Source organism: Rutidosis leptorrhynchoides, chromosome 11 (assembly GCF_046630445.1).
Source record: "Rutidosis leptorrhynchoides isolate AG116_Rl617_1_P2 chromosome 11, CSIRO_AGI_Rlap_v1, whole genome shotgun sequence".
Taxonomy (NCBI): Eukaryota; Viridiplantae; Streptophyta; class Magnoliopsida; order Asterales; family Asteraceae; genus Rutidosis; species Rutidosis leptorrhynchoides.
Genome location: NC_092343.1, coordinates 374,777,567 through 374,804,060, shown reverse-complemented (window position 1 = coordinate 374,804,060; position 26,494 = coordinate 374,777,567).

The window sequence follows — 26,494 nt, the reverse complement described above, 5'->3', positions numbered from 1 at the left end:
AAAGTTCGGCTGAAAACTGCGAAATTTATAGATGTGGCCAGCATATTGTAGAGACCCGTCCTAATCCACCTGGACTAAGTCTTCAGCAGATGGTCCCATTGCGAGGTACTGACCTCTATATGCCATGAACGACTCCATGAAATATCTTTAAAATGAGCAAATGCACAACGGAAGATTTCTTTCATACCTGAGAATAAACATGCTTTAAAGTGTCAACCAAAAGGTTGGTGAGTTCATAAGTTTATCATAAAACAATAAATTTCATCATCTTGGTAGACCACAAGATTTAAATCCTGCATGGTACAAATGGGCCCGAATCCTATACCCACCTGTAATGTACATGCGATATCTTTTAAATACAGTACACCTTTCTCGTGTACGAAATCATCTTTCATAAATCTTAGTAACCGTACACATATCTTGTGCACAAAAATAACATACACATAACCTGTGTATAAAATCATTCTCTCAATACATAACATTCACTTTTCATTACTTTCATAGCTTGGCTTGGTAAACGACCTTAACATATAATGCGTATAATAATATCCCCAAAACAGAACATCTCGTCTGTATAATAATCATATAAACTTCGAAGTACTAAACACCACGCCCACTAGCCCTTTCGTCTAGTGCACATTCTGGGTGGGGGTGTTAAACCTAGTACCTACCTTTAGGATTCGCGTGAATTAGGGCCATACCCGTTTCTAATTCTTAGGTTACCAAGCAATAATAATCAGGGGAAAAATATTCACAACAATTAGTGGCAATTATCAAGTCCACATAATTCAATAATAATCCACAGAACTTCTGTCTGCATAATAATTCATTCGAGGAATGTTTTGCTTGTGTCTATCTCGTCAAACATTTATAAAAGCATTTCATGTATTCGCAGTTCAAAATATATTTCAAAAAAATATTTAATAAAGCAGTTGTAAAAACAGCGCATGTATTCTCAGTCCCAAAATTGTAAAGAGTAAAAGGGAGCAAATGAACTCACAATACGATATTTTGTAGTAAAAATATGCATACGACTGAACTGAACAATGCAGGGTTGGCCTTGAATTCATGAACCTATATCGAGTATATATATTAACACATATAATAATAATTAACTAAGTTTATATAATGTATTAAGATTAATATCTTTAGGTATAATTATTTTAATACTTATAGTAGGTTATATTATATATAAGATAGATAATTAGTTAATATATAAAAACATAGTAACTTGTAATATTAGTTATATTTATGTTATATGTAATAATTATTAATAATATTTGTTGTAATAAAAATGATAATACTATTAGTAATTTTAGTAATAATAAATAATGATAGTAATAATAATAATGTAAAAATAATAATCATAATAATAATGATAGTAATAATAATAATAATACTAATAATAATAATAATAATAATAATAATAATAATAATAATAATAATAATAATAATAATAATAATAATAATAATAATAATAATAATATATTAATAATAATAATTAAAAGAAGAATAGGAGTAGACTACCTTTAAATCAAGCTTTAAAAACAATAACGCCATCCCTCTGGTTCGAACTCGCGACCTCACATTAATCAGGCAACACCCCACACCACTCTTCTAACTAAGCTTTTTCTGATTTCAATCTCAGCCTAATACCATTTAACCTCATCTTCCGGCCCAAGTAACAATTTATATAGTTAAACAGCCCAACATAAACTGGACATCTCAACAGCCCGATTCTGATTAAGTTGGGTCCAAGGTTTAAGATCTTTTGATGCTTGAAGCAAAAAGTCAAAATCCCAAAAAAAAAATTAAAGGTTTCGGTGCTAGGTCTTTTTTTTTTTTTTAACAACCGAACTTTCCACCTAACTAGCACTCAACATTATCATCATTATGTCCCATCAATTGTAAATCATTGTAGGTAGGGTTCGAATAATAGAAAAAAGAAACGAGGCATAGCAGCATCAATATATAGTTATATCAGGTAACATAAAATCATATCATCATCGCTAATCATATTCACTCTTTACTCGTTCTTTTCATCAATATAGTAGAAGAAATAGGAGGCAACAACATCAGCAATTTAACATCACAGGTTGGTGTTTGTTTGATAGTTCGAACAAGAAGGAAAAGAGGAAAAAAATAATAATGGCAACAACCATGGTTACAACATGATGATGGTTTTATGTGGTAGTGTCCCTTGAAGACGATGGTATTATTGTGATCAATGAAACAGAAAACAACAAATAAACAATTCGATGATGTTTGATTCTTGGGCTTTCGAATCAGAAATAAAGAGTAAACAGAAATGACTAGTTGCAGCAATAGTAGCATAACAATGATCGAGTGATGGTGGTCTAATGATGAAGAAGAAGGTGGCGGTGGTTGCACAAGTCGACAGTAGCTTTAGCATATTAATGGCGAATGGTTGGGGATTGACATGGTGATGGTTGGGGTGGTGACTAGTGGTGGTTTCGATGGTGATAAATGGAAACAGAAACTGTACCGGCTGCAGTAGCAAATATGGTGGTGGAGATGGTTTTAAAGTTGTGGTGGTGTTGGATACCGTGGGGATTCACGGCTGTTATGGTGGTGGTTTTGGTTTGAGTATGATGAAGTTGTGATCGAACTAAAAGAAATCGAATATTAGGTTATTAGATCAATAGAAATCCTAAGTGGGTTTTGATAAATACAAGTTCTCACAAGTTCTTAAATCAAAGAATGGTTTATAGTTTGGTATTCTAATAAACAGAAAAATAGAATACAAGCAATAGCCATTTTAATGATCTTGATGATGGTTTTTTTTATGTGTAGGTTAAGGTGGTGGTCGTTTATTGTGGCAACGATGGTGTTGGGTTTTTAGATGGTGCTCAAGAGTGAGTCCACCAAGATGAGATACGATTCAGGGATTGGTTCATTAAAGCTGTTATTGTTTAGTTGCTAGCTTGAGCACATATATATCGATATATAGAGAGAAAGAGATGAGAAAGAGATGTTAGCTGTAAAGTAAAACATGAATTGAGTAATATTCATGTACCTATATTTTACATATATTAAATTTTATTATTGTAATCACATACATCACTTATAGAAACTTGTGATTTGGAATGGAATGAAAAAGTGATGCAATTATCAATTAGCCACAGTTATTTCTAACCAATTTATCAATTAAGCATAGTTATAAACTAGTGTTGATCGATTAGTTGTAAGTAGGAAATAAAGTGGGTTTGGTGTTCGTTGAAAGTGATGAAGGGTGGATGAATTTTTAGACAGTAATCAGAAATGGAGACAACTTGTTTTTCATATAAAACTAAGACATATATATAATATGGATAATTTAAACTTTTAAAAGTAGTAAGTTTAAGTGGTGTTGAAGTAGGTTCCATGTATTAGTTATCATCATCTATATTATGTATAAAAAAAATAATTCAATCAGTATTATAAATTAAAAAGGTACAATAGAATATATATATAGTATAATATAAGTATCTATTGGTGTGTCTCTATCAACAAGAAAGAAAAAAAATAAAGTGCCCAATTTGATTGATATGTTGGTACGTGGAAAAAAAATTTCGTGACAAGTTGTTTAATGCCGACCCTATTTCACGGACTGAATATAGTTAAATATACTAGGGCCATTCGCATAAGTGATTTACGCAAGAAACAATGAGATAAATTTAGGAAGAGTGGATGTATTGGTACATTAAAGCCATACTTTCACACAAAAGTCAGATTATTGATTAAACAACTTTTGTAATATCTAGGTCCACTTTCATTATACACTCAAATACTGTTTTTAATCATAACCTGGTCACTTTCAGCATTAAACAAACTTAATGCACCTTCATGGAATTATTGTAAGGTAAGTAAGGTTACGAATACAGTCAAACACTTCAGATTTCTCTCACAACGAAAGGGTATCATATACACCTAAACAAATTTGTTTGTTGTTAAATTCCTTTAATAAAATCGAAAGGAAAAAAAACGAGTATTACTACGTTAAAAATTATATTCGAACCCATTTATAATCAATATACTATATATATAAATACGTTTTAATAATACATTTTATCACATAATTAAATATATCAAATATATTTTGAAACAAATAAGTTTAAAGTATAACATTATACATTTAATAATTTGTTAATGTTTTCAAGTTAATTTTATACATTTATACTTATATATATACATATCTATTTACAATTTGTTATTGTTTGTGAATCGTCGAGAGCAGTCGAAGGTCAAATGAATACATGAAAACAAATTTAAAATTTTTGAGACTCCAACATTACAGACTTTGCTTATCGTATCGAAACCATATAAAGATTAAGTTTAAATTTGGTTGGAAATTTCCAGGTCGTCACAGTACCTGCCCGTTAAAGAAATTTCGTCCCAAAATTTGAGTGAGGTGGTCATGGCTAACAATAAAAATGTTTTCATGATGAATATGAGTTGATAAATAGAGTTTTATCATCATTGATTAATATAGATAAAACAATTCGATAATTCGAAGCGTACGAATGAAGCTATCACTAAATAGTAAAATAAAGAGGTAGAGATTCGTCTTATCTTTTGATGTAGTCACTGTTGAATTTAGGAAAAATAAGGTTCGTCTTCACTTTTGACGTTGTCTCGATTGAATTCCGGAATTCAAGGGATTTAAAGAAAATCTATGAAATCTATAAGATCTGATTCTTCGAGATTTATGGAAAATTAGGATCCTCTTTAATTTAATGCGATTATCTGTCTCAATTGCTTTGTCTGGTATCTTCTCTATAAATGAACTTCTTTCATTCCATTAATTTCACCACTCCAATTCTTTCTTTCTCGATCCATACTTTCAAAAGATTGTGAAAATGCTTAATCCAGTTCTGATCCTTGTCCTCATCCTTACTATCGCAATATTCATTCTCCTTTTCCAACTTTCACCAGAGGAATCTGCTTTCTTCTACTTCGCCCTTGGGGTTATAGTATTTTTAATTCTCCCGTGTCTTTATGTTTCGATAAACATTGACATACACGGTTTGTAATTTCGGTGTTGTTGTTGGGCTTTATATTTTCCTCTATGTATTGGAACTTCATACTTTTGTTTTCTCTTCCCGACTTTAAGTCAAGCGAATAATGGTCCAGAATTCGTAGATATAGAGTTTCGAATGATTATAATGTTCTAAGCAGGAAGGAACGTGATAGCACGATTTGATTTTCAAATTTATCAACATCACGGAAGATAGAACCATCAAGATTACATTTTCTTGATATGTTTAGAAGTTAAGTAGAATGATAGAGTTATGTAACATGGCACATGATGATGTTATAATCTGTGAATCATCACGTTCCATTAGAAATTCAGCATGAATTACTGTAATATAATCACGTTGGCCAAGCGCCATTATATTATACTAACTCATGCTTCAATTCTCAACACTTCTCCACAATTCATTCATAATTTATGCTTAGATTTTACAGAAGTTTCCAATACAATGGAATACAGAAAACATAAAGAGGTAGCTAATTTCGGACAAGAATATTTATGAAAATATCCTCAGAAATATCAAAGATATTTATGATGATATTTTGGAGTTTTCTAAGTTCGAAGGTGGATGAAGAAAGATTTTCCGCAAGATTTTAACATAACTTCGGAACAAAATGTTTAAAATAATTATAGCGTTAAACCTGTTTACTGTATCCCTGTGGAACAAACCAGACTTGCTAAAAACTACACTACTGTACGATTAGGTACACTGCCTATAAGTGGTGTAGCAAGGTTTAGGTATATCCATTCAATAAATAAATAAATAACTTGTGTAAAATTGTATCATATTTAATAGTATTTCGTAGTAAATATATAACTATTTCATATACACCTCGCTTGACATCAGGTGCAAAGAAGATCAAAACGATTGAGCTGCAGTTTTTGGGTTCGGGTGATGTTTATCGTGTTTCAGTGATGTTTATCGTGTTTCAGTGATGTTTGTCATGAAACGCGACAGTACTGGAAAGTTATAAAGTGTACCGAAACGGGACAGATGTGGAAGAAGGGGATGTCTGAAGGTGTCGCGTTTGAATGTGGTTTGTCGCAATACGCGACAAGATGTCGCGAAACGCGACAATGTTCGTATTCAACAAGTAATCTAGATTGTTCTTATTTCGTTTTTTTGCCCTATATAAACCTCATATGAAACCTGCATTATATACCTACGAAAAATATAATAAAATCCTCTTTGTTTGGCCGTGGATTAAACCAACTCGTTTGATTTAAACGATTGGATATAATCACGTTAATTCCTTGTTCTTTAAGTTTCTCATTCTTATCTTTATTTGTGTTGAATTATTTGTTTGTTGCATGGTGGGTTTGATAACTAGGGTTATCAAGTTCTTGTTAGGTCTCACCTAGATTTCCTAACAAGTGGTATCTAGAGCACAAGGTTTACGTGTTACCTGGAGCAATGGCAGATAAAGACACAATAAAGATAGATAAGTTTAATGGGTCAGATTTTAGCTTCTGAAAGATGCAGATCGAAGACGTGTTATATCAGAAGGGTTTATATCAGCCGATCACTGGTGATAAAACTAAAGAGATGAAGCAAGAGGAGTGGGATCTCCTGGATAGAAAAGCACTTGGAGTAGTTTGGATTTCTCTGGCCAAGAATGTCGCCTACAACATCGTGACTAAAACCATGACTAAAGGAGTGTTTACTTCTTTGTCAAATATGTACAAGAAACCCTCGGCTTTAAATAAAGTCTTCTTGATCAGGCAGCTTGTTAATACAAAGATGAAAGAAGGATCTTCTGCATCAAATCATGTTAATGAATTCAATCTGATTTTGACTCGTCTTAAATCAGTTGATGTTTAATTTGAAGATGAGTTGGAAGCCTTGTTTCTTTTGTCATCGTTACCCGAGAGTTGGTCTGGCACGGTTACATCAGTTAGTGGTTCATCTGGAACTACTAAGTTGACGTTTGAAGGGATCCGTGATTTAATTCTCAGTGAGGGAATTAGAAGAAAAGATTGTGGAAATTCGAGTTCTCTTTTAAATGCATCTGGCAGATCTAGGGGTAGAAGTAGAAGCAAGATAAGATCTAAAAGAGATCCATCTCAGGGAAGAAACGTTGTTTGTTGGAATTGTCAGCAAGTCGGTCACTTTAGATCGCAGTGCCTGGGTGTGAAGACGGGTGAGAGCACATCGGCGGTGATTGAAGATGCTTTGATTTGCCATGAGGAGTTTCTTGACGAATCTTTTATTTTTAGATTCGGGTGCCTCGTATCATGCGTCCCCTACATGAACGAGATGTTTAATTTCAGGCGGTATTCAGGTAGAGTTCGAGTTGCAAACGGGAATCTACTTGAGATTGCAGGTATTAGTGATCTTGCTATAAAACACTTAGATTATATTTGGATCTTGAGAAACGTGAGGTTCGTTCCCAAGCTCGCGAAAAGATTAATTTCAGTTGGGCAGTTGGATGATGAAAATTGTCATGTTTCGTTTGGAGATCAAAGGTGGAGAGTGTCTAAAGGCGGTCGGACCATTGCTTTTGGGGTAAAAAGGGGAACCATGTATATGGTTGAGATTCCTATTGAGGAATGGCTAGGTGAGCTAGTAGGTGCTAAAAATCCTAGCATGCTTGAACTTTCTGATTTTGTTGAGGGATCTTGTTTGAGTAGGAGCTCAGGAAGACTTGGAACTAGTGGGGAATCGGCTTTGAGTGGGAGTGTTGAAGCCATTAAACAGTTTGGTCGATTAAGAAGCACTAGAGATTTCGAGACATCGGTTAGATCACCTCCAATGGAAACTATGTTGCAATTAACCGGTGAAGATAAACGAGATATTCTTGTGGGAGTCATTGGTGTTACAACATCCGTACAGTGGGAGTTGACTCGGGTTAAAGAATTAGGTTAGTCTGAATTTGTGCTCACGTATGTGGTCAGTGTTCCAACGGTGAAAGGTAAAGTGGTAAGGTGGAGGATCAAGGATGTGGTAGTGTTCTCTCATGAGTATCGTGATGGTTGTGTCCACGTGTTTGTTCTACCATGTAGTCTATTCTTTGTTGAAAAGATAGATCGAGTAGCTGGTTTTGTGTACGGATGGATCACTTGGGTGATGGGGTTAATAGAGTCAGGTCGGACTCCGACCCGGTATCTCATAGTCTAGTGAGATGATTGCCAGAAACATAGAGGATTTGGGTTATATTGGTCCCAAGCGAGTAACGGTGATTCGATTGTAGCTCAGTTTAAAGGTGTCGAAAGTCTTCCTTCCCATGGCGTGGAAGTGCGGCGTGTCCCGGGTTTGTTTATCCGGCGGTATTGTTTAAAAGGGGTTACAGTCAGGAAATTAAATTGCTGCTGTGGGATGATGTTTGTAGATTACATTTCTTGACAAGTTGAGGTACTCTTTATCGAAAGCTGCTAGCTTGATGGTTAGAGTGTGCGTGTCCCAAGAAGTTTTTCTTGGCGGTATAGAAGGGTACGTTCAAGAGTTGAAGTGTTGATCGAGTACATGTTAAGGTTGGGTTTTGTTCTCCTTTGAGTGGGAGAATTGTTGGGTGCAAAGAAGATCAAAATGATTGAGCTGCAATTATCGGGTTCGGGTCATGTTTATCGTGTTTCAGTGATGTTTATCGTGTTTCAGTGATGTTTGTCGTGAAACGCGACAGTACTGGAAAGTGATAAAGTGTACCGAAACGAGATATATGTGGCAGAAGGGGATGCCTGAAGGTGTCGCGTTTGAAGCTGTTTTGTCGCGTTTGAATGTGGTTTGTCACGATACGCGACAAGGTTTCGCGAAACGCGACAATGTTCGTATTCAGCAAGTAATCTAGATTGTTCCTATTTCGTTTTTTACCCTATATAAACCCTCATATGAAACCTGCATTATATACCTACGAAAAATATAATAAAATCCTCTTTGTTTGGCCGTGGATTAAACCAATTCGTTTGATTTAAACGATTGGATATAACCACGTTAATTCCTTGTTCTTTACGTTTCTCGTTCTTATCTTTATTTGTGTTGAATTAATTGTTTGTTGCACGGTGAGTTTGATAACTAGGGTTATCAAGTTCTTGTTAGGGCTCACCTAGATTTCCTAACAAACTGCAATAACTTCTAAATAATAGAGATCAGTTTTTCGTAGTTCTATAGATTTTTATAGTGACAACAAAAAAAATCATGATACACAAAACACAATTTTATTTGAACATTCTTCAATTCACCCATTAAGCTTTTTGACCTGATGAAAAAAATAGATACGTTAAGAAGAACCAAGAGAATACATACACACAAATATACCTTCTACAATAATCATAATTCATGCATGTTTAACAACATTTATATTACACTAGTAATCACAACTTTTATATATATATATATATATATATATATATATATATATATATATATATATATATATATATATATATATATATATATATATATATATATATATATATATATATATATATATATATATATATATATATAGGGGCAGGATCAATGGGAAAGTAACCAATCGGGGGGAAGTGGGGGGAAGCAAAATTTTAATTTTTTTTTTCATTTTTTTTTGAAAAAAATTTTCCGACATCAAGATCACACAAAAATATGAACATTTAGAAGAGACACTTCGTGATGAATGTTATTATTTAGGCGGGAAAACGATCGACAAAAATAACATTCAAGATAATATTGTTCGTGAAGAATGTGAACGTTTTTTTTTCCATGTTTTGTGAAGTAAAAATTTAGCCCGATTTAGAGTTTAGAGTTTAGGGTTTAGGGTTTAGGGTTTGGTGTTTTGGGTTTATTCCATAAACTCAAAACACCAAACCCTAAACCCTAAACCCTAAACCCTAAACTCTAAACCGTTCGTGTTAAAAACTCAATCTAAATCCTAAATCTAAACCCTAAATCTAAATCCTAAACCCTAAATTTCTAAACCCTAATATCTAAACTCTATAAACCCTAATATCTAAACCCTAATATCTAAACCCCAATAGCTAAAATCTCAAAATACGCTCGAAAAACACGATAATTGTTATATATATTACTTCTTCGAGCGTTTTCCCGCCAAAATAAAAACATTTATCACAAAGTGTCTCTACTAAATGTTCATATTTTCATCTCATCTATAATGTTCGTGAACAAAGTTTTTTCAAAAAATGAAAAAAAAAAGTTTTTGCTTCCCCCCGCTTCCCCCCGAATGGTTACTTCCCTCTTGATCCTACCACTATATATATATATATATATATATATATATATATATATATATATATATATATATATATATATATATATATATATATATATATATATATATATATATATATATATATATATATATATATATAGAGAGAGAGAGAGAGAGAGAGAGAGAGATACAGAAATAATCAAGAGGGACGCACTTTTTTGGGGGGAAGTAATTTTTTTTTCATTTTTTTCGAATTTTTTTTTCAGGCATCAAGATCACATGAAAATATGAACATTTAAAAAAGACACTTTGTGATGAATGTTATTATTTTAGCGGTAAAATGCTCGAAGAAAAAAATGAAAACATTCAATGCATTGAATGTTTTGATTCTGAGTTTTTTTTAAGAGGTTAGAAATTAGGGTTTAGAAATTAAGGGGTTAAAAATTAGGGTTTAGCTATTAGGGTTTAGAAATTAAGGTTTTGGATTTAGAAATTAGGGTCTAGGGTTTAGAAATTAGGGTTTAGATTGAATATTTTAACACGAACGGTTTAGAGTTTTGGGTTTAGGGTTTTGGGTTGAGGGTTTACGGAGTAAACCCGAAATCCCTAAACCCTAAACCCTAAACTCTAAATCGGGTTAATTTCGAAAAAAACATTTCACACAAGATGAAAACAAAATGATGCAAATAAACTCAGCAGCAAAACATTCAATGCATTGAATGTTTTTATTTTTTTTCTTCGGGCATTTTTCCGCCAAAATAATGACATTCATCACAAAGTTTCTTTTTTAAATGTTCATATTTTCATCTAATATATAATGTTCGTGAACAAAGTTTTTACAAAAAACGAAAAGATCAAAAAAAAAAGTTTGCTTCCCCCCAAAAAAGTGCTTCCCTCTTGATTATGACCATATATATATATATATATATATATATATATATATATATATATATATATATATATATATATATATATATATATATATATATATATATATATGTATGTATACTAGTGAAATGACCCGTGGAATCACGGGTTTGTATAAATGAAACTGTTTAACGATGTGTTTTATGTATTAAGTGAACGTAAATGCTAAAGTGATTTAGTTTAATGACCCGTGAAACCACATATTTTGACTAAGAAACTTGTCATTGTTTTTACAAACATATTGACGAAACGTGATTTATAGTATCCGTAGACTATCAACTAAGAGAAATTAACAACAATAATAAAAAATTCCAGTCAGCTAAAGATATATAAAGATCTCTAATAGTGATCACATAATGTATTCTCACCTTATAGTAGCTTTATACTGTTGAGAATTAGATGATTAGCATGTATTGATTATGGTAGTTAATATTGTGACAACCCAGAAATTTCCGACCAAATTTAAACTTAATCTTATTATGATTCCGATACGATAAGCGAAATTGTAAAGTTGAGTCTCAAAAATCTTGAAACAATTTACATGAATGCATTTGACCTTCGACCATTCCCGACGATTCACGAATAATTAATTGTAAATAGATATGTGTGTGTATATATATATAAATAATAAACTGAAATATAATTTGAAGTATTATACGTTGTTGTTATTATAATTAATAACATAAAAAAGGATATTATAAAAATTATTATTTAAAATATATCTATATATATAAATAAAGTATATTAAAAATAAATATTAAATGATTGTAGTACTCATTTGGTGTTCCGATTGATATTAAGTAAGTTAAATCCAAACTTATATGATTTTAAAATAAACGATGATTCAAAAATGAGTTTTATAAATTTTAGGCTTATTAATAATATATTTAGAAGTTGTTTGTTAAATTTTAAAACTTTTTATATTTTACTTGGGGTTGAGAGTGAATAATTAATGTAATTTTTAATTAATAGTTAATGATTGAACTTTATACCATAAGGACCAAAATAAATAAATATATTTAATTTAAAAGCTTGGGATTTTTCGGAAGACATCTTATCCATCACTAATTAACAATGGAGTACGATTTAGCACTCCATGAGAATGAATATGTCCAAAGTACCGGCGGCTAAACTATTTCCTATATTCTTTGATTACTGTGTTACTCTAAATCATTGCACGATTAATTTATATTAATATAATATTATTATTATAATTATAATTAGTGTAGTACGGATATATATATATATATATATATATATATATATATATATATATATATATATATATATATATATATATATATATATATATATATATATATATATATATATATATATATATAAAATATAATATTATTATTATAATTAGTGTAGTACGTATATATATATATATATATATATATATATATATATATATATATATATATATATATATATATATGTATATATGTTTGTCTGCAAGTAATATTAGATATATTCTTTTGAAGATTATGATCATAAATCTACCAATTACCTGCTATATATATATACAGACATATTCTTATGCAATTCATTAAGGGTGAAAGTGAATTACTGCACTTGTTTGAATGTGTTTGTCAAAAATTTGATTCTGTTTCATTTCACAACCAACTAGGTAATAATATTTATTATACAAATAAATCTATCTATCCTATATATAAGACATATACATAAAGAGAGGTAGATAACAATCACCACCACCAACTAAATTCTCCTACTACATCACTCGCCTAGCACCTCTTCCATTATTGAACCGCCACCATGATAACCACGACATCATCACCCTAAACCGTCGACAATCAAACACCTTCATCAACCTTCATCATAAACCACCCAAACATATCACCATAGTAACCGAAACCACCATTGTGCTGCATTTTTTTTCTAGTTCCTATAAACCGAGAACAAACACCACAAACCCTTTTCCAACTCTATATTTTTTTTTATGTTTAACGGAATCACCACCACCACCTTTTATCATCAAACACCACCACTTCTCTTCTACCTCTCACTGATTCTGTTTCTATTCTATTTCAACCACCACGAGACCCATTAATACTTCACATTCTTGATTCTCATTCGTAACAACCACCTATTGCTCGGTTAATCTTGCTTCTTTTACGCTATAGCTACCGTATTATTTCTGTTTAAATCTAAAAAAAACTATTATTGTTTTACCTTTGTTTCTGTTTCTTTTAGACGTTTAAATATATTACTATATTCCTTACTGGCCGACAAGCAATAGATAAAGATGAACCCCCCACTTGTGTTATAAAAGAAAAATCTATATTAAATTTCGCTGCATGTTTAGTAATTTATCGAAGTGGGACAGTTTATTTATTCATACTACGATTGGGATGTGATCCAACTAAAAAGAATTCACGTGAAATGGACTGGATTAGGTTGTTATCGGATCACGAGTTAAGTTTGCTAATTGGGATGTTTTCCTTAGTTTGTTGGGTAGAATTGAAACCGGGTCAATTACTATTAGATAATTTGCACTTGAACCACAATTGGGTTTCATGATACAATAATCAAATTAATGAAATGAAATGGTTGGGCTTCTGTTTAGTGGACTGGGTATTTGAAACAAGTTTGGAAATAGGAATCGATGGTGAGTTAGTGAATATGTGATAATGCTAAAAACGAACATATATTTCATAGCATTATTCCTCAAGAAAGACAAGCTTTTAGTTGCAATTGTCCTATTTACAAGTGATTCTCGTTTAAATAATAAAAAGATGAAGATAAAAGACAGATTCGACGAATTGAAGGCGCAAACGACCAAAAAGCTCAAAAGTACAAAAGACAATCAAAGAGGTTCCAATTATCGATAAGAAACGTCTCAAAATTACAAGAGTACAAGATTCAAAACGCAAAGTACAAGATATTAAATTGTACGCAAGGACGTTCGAAAATCCGGAACCAGGACCAGAGTCAACTCTCAACGCTCGACGCAACGGACTAAAAATTACAAGTTAACTATGTATATAAATATAATATAATATATAATTAATTCTTAAAATTAATATATATATTATAATATATTTATAAATCGTCGGCAAACAAAGACCCAAAGCTGGGTGAGCTGTAATTTCAAACTCCGCGAGTTGCGGAGTTTGAAGGCAAAAAATTACGCGACTCGCGGAGTCCCCCTGGACGAAAATTCCTATAAAAGCCAGCGAATTCTGATCGTAAAAGGATCCTAAAAAAATCTCTCTTTCTCTATATGTATACATAAATATTTATATTTATATTTTAATTTTAATTTTAATCCTAATAATAAGGGTATGTTAGCGAATGTTGTAAGGGTGTAAGTCGAAATTCTGTCCGTGTAACGCTACGCTATTTTTAATCATTGTAAGTTATGTTCAACCTTTTTACATTAATGTCTCGTAGCTAAGTTATTATTATGCTTATTTAAAACGAAGTAATCATGATGTTGGGCTAATTACTAAAATTGGGTAATTAGGCTTTGTACCATAATTGGGGTTTGGACAAAAGAACGACACTTGTGGAAATTAGACTATGGGCTATTAATGGGCTTTATATTTGTTTAACTAAATGATAGTTTGTTAATTTTAATATAAAGATTTACAATTGGACGTCCCTATAAATAACCATATACACTCAATCGGACACGATGGGCGGGATATTTATATGTACGAATAATCGTTCATTTAACCGGACACGGGAATGGATTAATAGCCACTAGAATTATTAAAACAGGGGTGAAGTTATGTACAAGGACACTTGGCATAATTGATAACAAAGTATTAAAACCTTGGGTTACAATCAGTCGACATCCTGGTGTAATTACTAAACAAAGTATTAAAATCTTGTTACAGTTTAAGTCCCCAATTAGTTGGAATATTTTACTTCGGGTATAAGGATAATTTGACGAGGACACTCGCACTTTATATTTATGACTGATGGACTGTTATGGACAAAAACCAGACGGACATATTAAATAATCCAGGACAAAGGACAATTAACCCATGGGCATAAAACTAAAATCAACACGTCAAACATCATGATTACGGAAGTTTAAATAAGCATAATTCTTTTATTTCATATTTAATTTCCTTTATTTTATATTTAATTGCACTTCTAATTATCGCACTTTTATTTTTTGTTATTGTATTTAATTGCACTTTTAATTATCGTACTTTTTAATTATCGCAAGTTTATTTTATCGCACTTTTATTTATCGCAATTTCATTATCATTATTTACTTTACGCTTTAAATTATGTCTTTTATTTATTTAATATTTTACATTTTGTTTTAACTGCGACTAAAGTTTTTAAAATCGACAAACCGGTCATTAAACGGTAAAAACCCCCCTTTATAATAATAATATTACTTATATATATATTTGTATTTTTATAAAATAAAACTAATATAACGTTAAGCTTTGATTAAAAGATTCCCTGTGGAACGAACCGGACTTACTAAAAACTACACTATTGTACGATTAGGTACACTGCCTATAAGTGTTGTAGCAAGGTTTAAGTATATCCATTCTCTAAATAAATAAATATCTTGTGTAAAATTGTATCGTATTTAATAGTATTTCCTTGTAAAATTTAATAGTATTTTATACCCCTTAGCTTTAACATCAAGTATTTTTGGCGCCGCTGCCGGGGAACTCAATTTCTAGCTTAAAAGCCGGAAGCACAACGCTAATATAAAAAAAAAAGATTTTTATTTTTAGTTTACTTTTGTAAAAATACGTTTTAAATATTCGAAAACATAAAAAGAAAACAAAAATATAAATATTTTTAAGAGTTTGTTAAATATTTAAGTTTTATAAAGTTTCTTTATTTTTATTTTATAAAAAAATATAAGTTTTATTTAAATATTTTGTTTTTATTAAAACATAAAAAAACCAAAAATATATATATATATATAAATCTAGTTTTAAGATTTTTATTTATAAAATTATAAAGTATTTTATTTCTATTTTAGTTTTTTAAGATAAGTTTTATTTAAATTATATAGATATATTAATTAAATTAAAAACAGAAAAAAAAATAATTACGTCGAAAACTGAAACGAAACAGCCTGTCATCTGAAAGTTCGAACTCCGCGACTCGCGGAGTTGGTTGCCAGGTGGAGCCGCAACTCGCGGAGTTCTCCCTGACGTGCCTGACAGAACCCTAATCAGCATTTATTACGGAGTAATTATTATTATTAATTTTTAATTAAACCCTAATTAGTTTTGTTAATTTATTATTAAGTTTAGTTTATTTATTTAATTTGTATATTTAGTTTATTTAGTTTAATTAAATTGTAAAATTAATAGTTTTAATAAATAAATAATATAAAAATAATATTTTTATAAAAATTATACTTTATACAACTTTTAGTGTATTTTTATATTTTGTCCCTTTTTAATTGTTTTAGCGTAATATTTGTATTTTTCGCTCATATTTAGTTTTAAACATAAGTTTTTGCCATAGTATTTTTACTTCTAGATTTTTAGGCTTTGCCGTAAAATCCCTTAAGTGCTTTTTCTTTAGACTAAGATTTAAGTGCTTTAAAATTTTGCTACGCCTTTTTAAGTTTTAGTTTCTTTTTAAGTTATTTCCATTTGGGATATAGTTTTACTTGTAAGCTTTAATATTTTTAGACGCCTTTTACCTATGTATCAATTATCATTCCAATTAGTAATCTCAATTTGCGATTATAATTTTAAGTTAGTGATAGTAATAAGGTTGGGTTAGTCGAGTGTTTTTAAGTTCTATAAGTCATTTTTTTTATTATTTCTTATTTTTCGACGCCTTTTATTTTTTCGATCTTTTCTTTTTCGACCTTTTTCGACGCACTCTTTTTCTTTCTTATTTCTCGCTATTCTAGTTTTAGGACATAGATTTTTTTATCTACTTCTTATCTATACTTCTTAAAATTACGAAAATTTATTTTAAGTGGTTAAATTGATAGACATCAAAATTTTCTGGTTCGTAGTAATAGTTGGATTTGTATGTGGACCGGGTTATTGGAGCCAAACAGTCCTCAATTATATTGAGACCAAATGAATCCTGCCCCTCTGCTGCATCTTTTGGCTATTCGAAACGTGGGCAAAATCAGAAAAGTCTATTAATTGGATAACTTATATAATTTTTCTTTCCTTTTAAAAACTAATAGGATATTCAGTGAATGCACCGAGCAAGACGTTCACCAGCTTTTGTACGTTCACCACCTGTAACTAGATCAAGACATTTAGCAAATATTACCGCCGTTGATTTTTCTTTAGAATCGTCATCCAGTCAACCAAGTACTCCAATTCAAATTTCCGATAATCCATTTTTTGAAACCGACCTCACAATTGAGAATCCGGAGAATATTGTAACATCCCGCCTTTTTCCGTTTACTTTTCCGTTTAACTATTTAAATCCCGTTATATGTTTATAACATCTCCCGTTAATACGTGTTTTAAAAATATCTCGTCTAGGTAATTCACGCACCCGCAACCGAACTTGAGGGACTAGTTTCGCCAAAATGCCAAAGAGGTGACTAGCCTTTGACTAGTCAACCCCCACCCCCATCTTTTCTTTTTCATTTTCCCTTTTCTTCTTCTACTTCCATATTTTCTCTCAATTTCTCAAACAAGGAATCATCATCTAAATCCAAGCTAGCGGGTGTCTTGCAAAACAAATTACATATTTGAAATCCTTGCAACTTCCTCTTCGATTCCATACCGACTTCATCAAGTTTGGGTAACTTTCTAAAATTACTAGATTTTGTGTTCTTGATATTTTTGAACTTATAAAGTTGTTAATTAGTGTCTATGGCTCAATTCTAACATGAATATATGATTTATATGCTCGATTTCATTATTTGAAGTAACTAGCTTGAGTATGAACTTTGGTGTGTTTGATTTGGTGATTTGGTTGTTTGAATGTTGTTAAATGTTATAAATGCATGTATTAAATGTGTTCCTAGTATCACTAGCTTCAAATTGATGTGTAGGTTGCTTGAGAAAACTCCATAAACTTGATTAGTGATTTTGGTGAATTCGGGTTAGGGTTTGATAAGCTTGAAATGAATATTTGATGCATTGAATGACATGAATTGTAGTTAGTAAGTAGTTAGTTGTATTGTATGCTCGATTACCTACAAAAAGGCATGTTATATGTATGCATTAAATGCCCGAATCATAAATGTGCACTTATCAAATTTGTGTATTAAATGTGTGCATTAATTGATCATTTACTTTGGAAAGCCGATTGTTACAAATAACATTTTTGGTTGGTGAAATGTATTTAGTTGTGTTCTTTGTCAAATTACCTTTCTAACGATATAAGATACGAGTTCTAAGTATTAGCGGTTTGCGAGTTATGCTTGAAAGTGTTTGGAATTGAGACTTGGACATTTGAGACTGACCAGGTACCAGTTCCCGTGTATTGTCGCGGCGCGACAATTTGGGGCCGCGGCGCGGCCTAAGCCGTGTCCAGTTTCTGACCTCTTTGGTCAAAATACGAAAAATGTTTGGCACACTATGGACCTCCGATTCACATGAGACTTGTTCTAACATGCTTATATATGAATAAAAACCTCAGAAAAATAGTTCGGGACCCGACCCGAACGTGTTGACTTTCGTTGACTTTGACCGACCAAAGTTTGACTTTTTGTCAAACTTAACCAAATGATTATGCAACCTTCCTAACTTGTTTCTGTACTTGTATCTTGCATGAAACTTGACAATTTGATTCACATGCTACATAATCGAGTCGTAACGAGCCATAGGACTAATTAAACATCTTTGACCTATCGTGTTTACCGTTATTGATACGACCTATTGGTTTAGGTCAAGACTAGCACTATCCTTCGCACACGTTACTTTGTGAAGTACTTTTCATACGTGTACTCAAGGTGAGATCATAGTCCCATCCTTCAAACAACTTTTATGCTTTAAACTATGGGATGAGAAACATATACGTATCATACTTTTACACTTTGAACACAAGTACAAAAACGAACATTCCACGTACGGGTTTGAACAAAAAGCCTCAATTCAATTATCATTAGTTACACTTGCAGGGTGTAAACGTGAACTTATATTATGTGATCACATGGGCTTGACGAGCCTCATTCGGACGGTTCGCTACCGTTAGCGGATGAAATATATTTTCGGGTCTAGTGTATGTTCTAACACTACGCGAAGGGTGCAAAACAGTTAAGTTTGATAATTGGGTGCCCGCGAAACAAATAACAACTTTGGAATGCAAATGATTTAGATAATCATATTATATTAAATCTTGTGGTTCAAATGCAACGTTTACTAAAACACCTATGATTTCACCAACGTTTTCGTTGACAGTTTTCTATATGTTTTCTCAGGTCCTTGAAAGCTACTTGATACATGCTTCCGCACTCTTTTTGATACTTGCTTGGATGTCGAGTATACATGCATAGATGGAGCGTCTTTTGACTACTTTAAATTGTGTCGCATAGGTTTCATTCGTACGTTAAACATTGTAATGTAACTAGTCTTTCGAACTACATTTGTAAACTTGAAACATCCTTTTTCTTATAAAATAAATGCGACATATTTTGGTCAAAAGTCATAATAAAGACTTATGACCACGCAACGGGACCGAAGTAGTCGGCGCCGTCAAACATGATTTGGTCGGGTCGCTACAGATATTCAGGGACAATTCATAGATCCTGAACCATTAATTTTTCCTCCGGAACCACCAATCATTCAAACAGAGATTGTTGAGGAACGAACCATTAAATCAGAATCCTCTAGTGATTCAGATTCAACAAATTCAATTATGGAGAATCTGGAACCTTTAAGTATGGAAGACCGAATGAGAGCTAAACGCACTGGCCAAGGTCACGCAATTACTCATCCAGACATTAATGCGCCAGATTATGAAATCAAAGGACAAATTCTACATATGGTGACTAATCAATGCCAATTTAGTGGTGCGCCGAAGGAAGATCCAAATGAACATCTTCGTACCTTTAATAGGATCTGCACACTATTTAAAATAAGAGAAGTTGAGGATGAACAGATATATCTCATGTTATTTCCCTGGACTTTAAAGGGAGAAGCCAAAGATTGGTTGGAATCGTTACCTGAAGGGGCGATTGATACATGGGACGTTTTAGTTGAAAAATTTCTTAAACAATTCTTTCCTGCATCTAAAGCCGTAAGACTTCAAGGAGAAGTTGTTACGTTCACACAGAAGCAAAATGAAACTCTATATGAGGCGTGGACAAGATTTGGAAAGTTATTAAGAGGATGTCCGCAACATGGTTTAGACACCTGTCAAATAGTACAAATATTCTACCAAGGATGAGACATCACTACAAGAAAAGACATCGATATAGCAGCTGGTGGTTCTATTATGAAGAAAACCAAAACTGATGCTTACAAAATTATTGATAACACTGCTTCCCACTCACATGAGTGGCACCAAGAAAAAGATATCGTTAGATCATCTAAAACAGCTAGAGCCGATTCTAGCCATGACTTAGATTCCATTTCTGAAAAGATAGATGCTGTCGAGAGACGAATGAAAAAGATGACTAAAGATATCCACTCAATATGAATTAGTTGTGAACAGTGTGGAGGACCACATTTGACAAAAGATTGTCTCAGTATTGAACTAACAATGGAACAAAGAGAGAATGTTTCATATCTAAACCAAAGGCCTGGAAATAATTATCAGAATAATTATCAACCTCCAAGAATAATTTACAATCAAAACCAGAATTATAATCGAAATATTCCATACAACAACCAACAAGGTCCTAACAATCAACAAGTATCCAATAATACTTACAATCAGCAAAGACCTAATTTTCAAAACAAACCACCACAAACCGATGATAAAAAGCCGAAATTAGAAGATATGATGACAAAGCTAGTTGAAACTCAAACGCAGTTTTTCACATCTCAAAAACAAACTAATGAACAAAATGCTCAAGCATTTAGAAATCAACAAGCTTCTATTCAAAACTTGGAACAAGAAGTAAGTAACCTAGCAAGGTTAATAGGTGAAAGAAAACCAGGAAGTTTACCTAGTGATACAAATGCTAACCCCCGGAATGAAACAGCTAAAGCCATTACCACAAGAAGTGGTACAACACTTAAACCACCTGAAATACCTGTAACTTCTGATGAAGCTATTCCTACTCCACAAGAACCACAACCTGATCAAGATAAGGAAAAAAAACCGGTAGTTGAAAAGGTTAATGAAGATAACACAGTTAAGGCTAAACCTTATGTTAAACCATACCAACCACCACTTCCTTACCCGAGTAAGATGAAAAAAGAGAAACTTGAAGCCGAGCAATCCAAATTCTTGGATATGTTTAAACAAATAAATGTAAATCTTCCTTTCATTGATGTGATTTCAGGAATGCCTAGATATGCTAAATTTCTGAAAGATCTAATCTCTAATAGAAAGAAAATGGAAGAACTCTCGGCTGTTACTATGAATGCTAATTGTTCAGCAGTGCTGTTGAATAAGATACCAGAAAAATTATCTGATCCAGGAAGTTTCACAATTCCATGTTTTCTGGGTAGTCTTAGTTCAATAGAAGCATTGTCAGACTTAGGTGCTAGTATAAATTTAATGCCGTATTCATTATACGCTAAACTAGACCTTGGAGAATTGAAACCAACAAGAATAAGTATACAACTAGTCGATAGATCAATAAAATATTCTAGAGGGATAATTGAGAACATGCTAGTTAAAGTTGGTACTTTAGTATTTCCAGTAGATTTTGTTGTTCTGGACATGGAAGAAGATTCTCAAGTTCCTCTCATATTAGGAAGACCATTCTTAAACACGGCTAAAGCAATGATAGACGTGTTCGGTAAGAAATTGACCCTAAGTATAGAGGCTGAGAGTGTTACCTTTTCAGTTGATAGAGCAATGCAACAACCGCAATCTGCAGATGATACATGTTATTATATTCAAACTATAGATTCACATGCAGAATTATTAGAAGAATTTCCAGAATTACAAGGAACAGGAGAATGTTCTTTAGGAGAAGGAACTGAACCAATTGATGAAGTTGAAATGTTAGCTACACTAATAGCTAATGGATATGAACCAACAACAGAAGAAATTCAAATGCTAAAAGAAGAAGACAGATATCGATATAAATCATCGATAGAAGAACCTCCAACATTAGAGTTAAAGCCACTTCCAAACCATTTGGAGTACGCTTATTTACATGGTGAATCTGAATTACCTGTAATAATATCGTCTTCTCTTACTAAAAATGAGAAATCACAACTCATTTCTGTGTTGAAAGCTCATAAACCAGCCATTGCATGGAAGATTCATGATATTAAAGGAATAAGTCCTTCGTATTGCACACATAAAATCCTTATGGAAGAAGGTCATAAAACGTATGTGCAACGCCAACGAAGACTAAATCCGAATATGCAAGATGTTGTTAAAAAAGAAATAATTAAACTGCTAGATGCAGGTTTAATTTATCCAATTTCTGATAGTCCATGGGTAAGCCCAGTTCAATGCGTGCCTAAGAAGGGTGGCATGACTGTCATTACAAATGAAAAAAATGAGCTTATTCCTACTAGGACTGTAACAGGATGGCGTATGTGTATTGATTATAGAAAATTAAATGACGCCACCAGAAAAGATCACTTTCCCTTACCTTTTATTGATCAAATGTTGGAAAGATTAGCCGTAAACAGTTACTATTGTTTTCTTGATGGATTCTCCGGATATTTTCAAATTCCAATAGCACCCGAAGATCAAGAGAAAACCACGTTCACGTGCCCTTATGGTACTTTTGCTTACAAACGCATGCCATTTGGACTTTGCAACGCCCCTGCAACCTTTCAAAGGTGCATGATGGCGATTTTTCACGACATGATAGAAGAATGCATGGAAGTTTTCATGGATGACTTTTCAGTCTTCGGTGATACATTTGAATCATGTTTAGCTAATCTTGAACGAATGCTGATTAGATGCGAACAATCAAATCTAGTACTTAATTGGGAGAAATGCCATTTCATGGTTAAAGAAGGCATCGTTCTTGGACATAAAATTTCAAAAGAAGGAATTGAAGTGGATAGAGCTAAAGTAGATGTAATTGCTAAACTTCCACATCCCACCAATGTTAGAGGAGTTAGGAGTTTTCTAGGGCATGCCGGTTTTTACCGACGTTTCATAAAATATTTTTCTAAAATTGCCACTCCTATGAATAAACTCCTAGAAAAGGGTGCTCCATTCATCTTTTCTTATGAATGCATCAAATCTTTTAATATTCTTAAAGAGAAACTCACTAATGCGCCGATCATGATAACACCGAATTGGAATTTACCGTTTGAACTAATGTGCGTTGCAAGTGATTTTGCAATGGGAGCCGTTTTAGGACAAATGATTGAAAAACGATTTCAACCTATATATTATGCTAGTAAGACGTTACAAGGAGCACAAACGAATTACACAACTACTGAAAAAGAACTCCTTGCTATTGTCTTTGCTTTTGACAAATTTCGTTCATATCTCGTTCTAGCAAAAACGGTGGTCTATACTGACCATTCTGCTCTTAGATACCTATTTTCGAAACAAGATGCTAAACCAAAATTAATCCGTTGGATCTTACTCTTACAAGAGTTCGATATTGAAATCCGAGATAAAAGAGGAGCAGAAAATCTCGCCGCTGATCATCTTTCTCGTCTTGAAAATCCCGAATTAGAAGTTCTAAATGAATCGGCTATACAAGACAACTTTCCTGATGAATATCTATTGAAGATAGATTATAATGAAATTCCATGGTTTGCAGACTATGCAAACTATTTAGTATGTGGATTCCTTGAAAAAGGATTATCGTACCAAAAACGAAAGAAATTCTTCAGTGATATAAAACACTATTTCTGGGAAGATCCACATCTGTTTAAAAGTTGTCCAGATGAAATAATACGCCGATGTGTATTCGGAGATGAAGCTAGTAAAATTTTAAACCATTGTCACACATGACCAACAGGAGGGCATTATGGGCCTCAACTAACAGCAAGAAAAGTTTATGATGCTGGATTCTATTGGCCTACAATTTACAAAGACGCACACCTTCTTTGCAAATCCTGTGATGCATGTTAAAGAGCCGGAAAAATAAGTCAACGTGATGAAATTCCACAAAATGTCATTCAAGTATGTGAAGTATTTGACATTTGGGGTATTGACTTTATGGGTCCATTTCCAAAATCTCATAATAATCTCTATATTCTCGTAGCCATTGATTATGTATCTAAATAGGCGGAAGCACAAGCTCTCCCAACTAACGATGCACGAGTTGTAGTCAACATTTTAAAACGTCTTTTTGCAAGGTTTGGAACACCGAAAGCTTTAATAAGTGATCGGGGAACTCATTTCTGTAATAATCAACTTGAGAAAGTTCTTAAAAGATATGGAGTAACTCATAAAATCTCCACTGCTTATCATCCACAAACAAGTGGACAAGTTGAAAATACCAACCGAGCTTTAAAACGTATTCTAGAAAACACCGTAGGATCAAATCCGAAGGAATGGTCCATTAAATTGGAGGATGCACTCTGGACTTTTAGAACAGCCTACAAAACTCCAATTGGAACCACACCTTTTAGAGTTGTTTATGGAAAAGCATGTCATCTTCCAGTAGAAATTGAACACAAAGCATTTTGGGCTTTGAAGACATGTAATCTTGATTTACATGAAGCTGGACGTCTACGGTTAAGTCAATTAAATGAATTAGAAGAATAAAGACAAGAAGCATACGAAAATTCGTTGATATATAAGGAAAGAACGAAGAAATGGCATGATAAAAGAATCAGAAGTTCAAAAGAATTCAAAGAAGGAGACAGAGTTCTTCTTTTCAATTCACGATTCAAGCTATTTCCTGGAAAATTGAAATCAAGATGGTCTGGACCATTCATAGTCAAAAGAGTTTTCCTATATGGAACAGTAGAGTTAATAAATTCAAATGAGATTGAATTTAAAGTTAATGGTCACAGAGTTAAACATTACATAGATAGTCCGATGGAAGTTGACAACGAAGTTAATCACAATTTCGATACCACAGCTAACTAAGAGTGGGGAGAATCAAGTCTTTAAAGGATAATATGTATTTCTGTTAGAGTTAGAATTTCTGTTTTCGTGTAGTTCTCGAAAATGGAACCCGAATGGTCTTTCCCTAGCAGACCCTAAAGAACTAGTCTTCTCCCCCCATTCTGAATTTTTATTTTTTTTAGGTTTTTACGAAATGAAGACTGCCTGTGAACTAAACCATGGTCTAATTCTACACGCTTTGATCACTAAACGTAATAATGACACACTTCTGAGTGAAATAGTATCAGTAATCAGAGAAAGATTGGACGGAGTAAGAAAAGAATCCAGATGCGAAGATAATAAGTTACAATTTGGTAAAGAAAAATCAAAATCCGCAGCGAAAAGTAGAGCACGACACCTAGAAAGATGTCACAAATGCGGAAAATGGTCACATGGAGGTAAATGTTCAAATAATCAAACCTATTCAAACATCGAATTTGTTACTTTATGCAGAGATGGACCGTTCATATGTTTAGAAGAAAAAACACTGAATGCTCGAGGTTACGCTTATGTAGCTATGGAAAACCAATTAAACCGACTATCTTATGAGTGGGATAGATCGTATCACTAAGAATACTATCTCACAGGTAAGTCTGTACAGTTTTTATTTTTTTTATTTTTATTTTTAACCTTTTGATAATAAACACTAATTTGTTCACTATAAAGTATTAAATTGGTATTGAATAAAATTAGGTTTGGCGACCGAAATTATTGATATCATACAAAAATTTATTACATCACTGCGAAATTTAACGTTTATTCTTAAGGTATAAATATCTTTAATCAATCAACCCAAAATATTTTAAAAATTCGTCATGAGTTAAATTAGGTCATGGAACCGAAATTACTTTACCGAAAAGAGGGGCGCATATTTTTGATAATATTTGATTGATTAAAGTGGGATAAAAGCCAAAAAGATTTTTAATTTTATTTTTACCATGTTTTTAAAATTAATATATAAATCTTAAATTAATATTGTGAACTTTGTAAGATCAATATATTTAAGTTTGTCAATATTTGAAAAAATTAATATTTTTAAGTTTGTATGTATAACAACAAAATTAAATATAAGTTTGGTGTGAATTTATAATATGAATTTTTAATTAAGTTTGGTGTGAATTTAAAATTTTATGCATTTTAAATTTAAGTTTGGTGTGAATTTAAAAACAAAAATTTAATTTATTTCGCTAAGTTAAAAATATGTTTTTTAAAATTCGTCGTAAGTTGAAGACTAGGTCTTTGAACCGAAATTGCTTTACCCGAGGGAGGGACGAGAACTTTTATTATC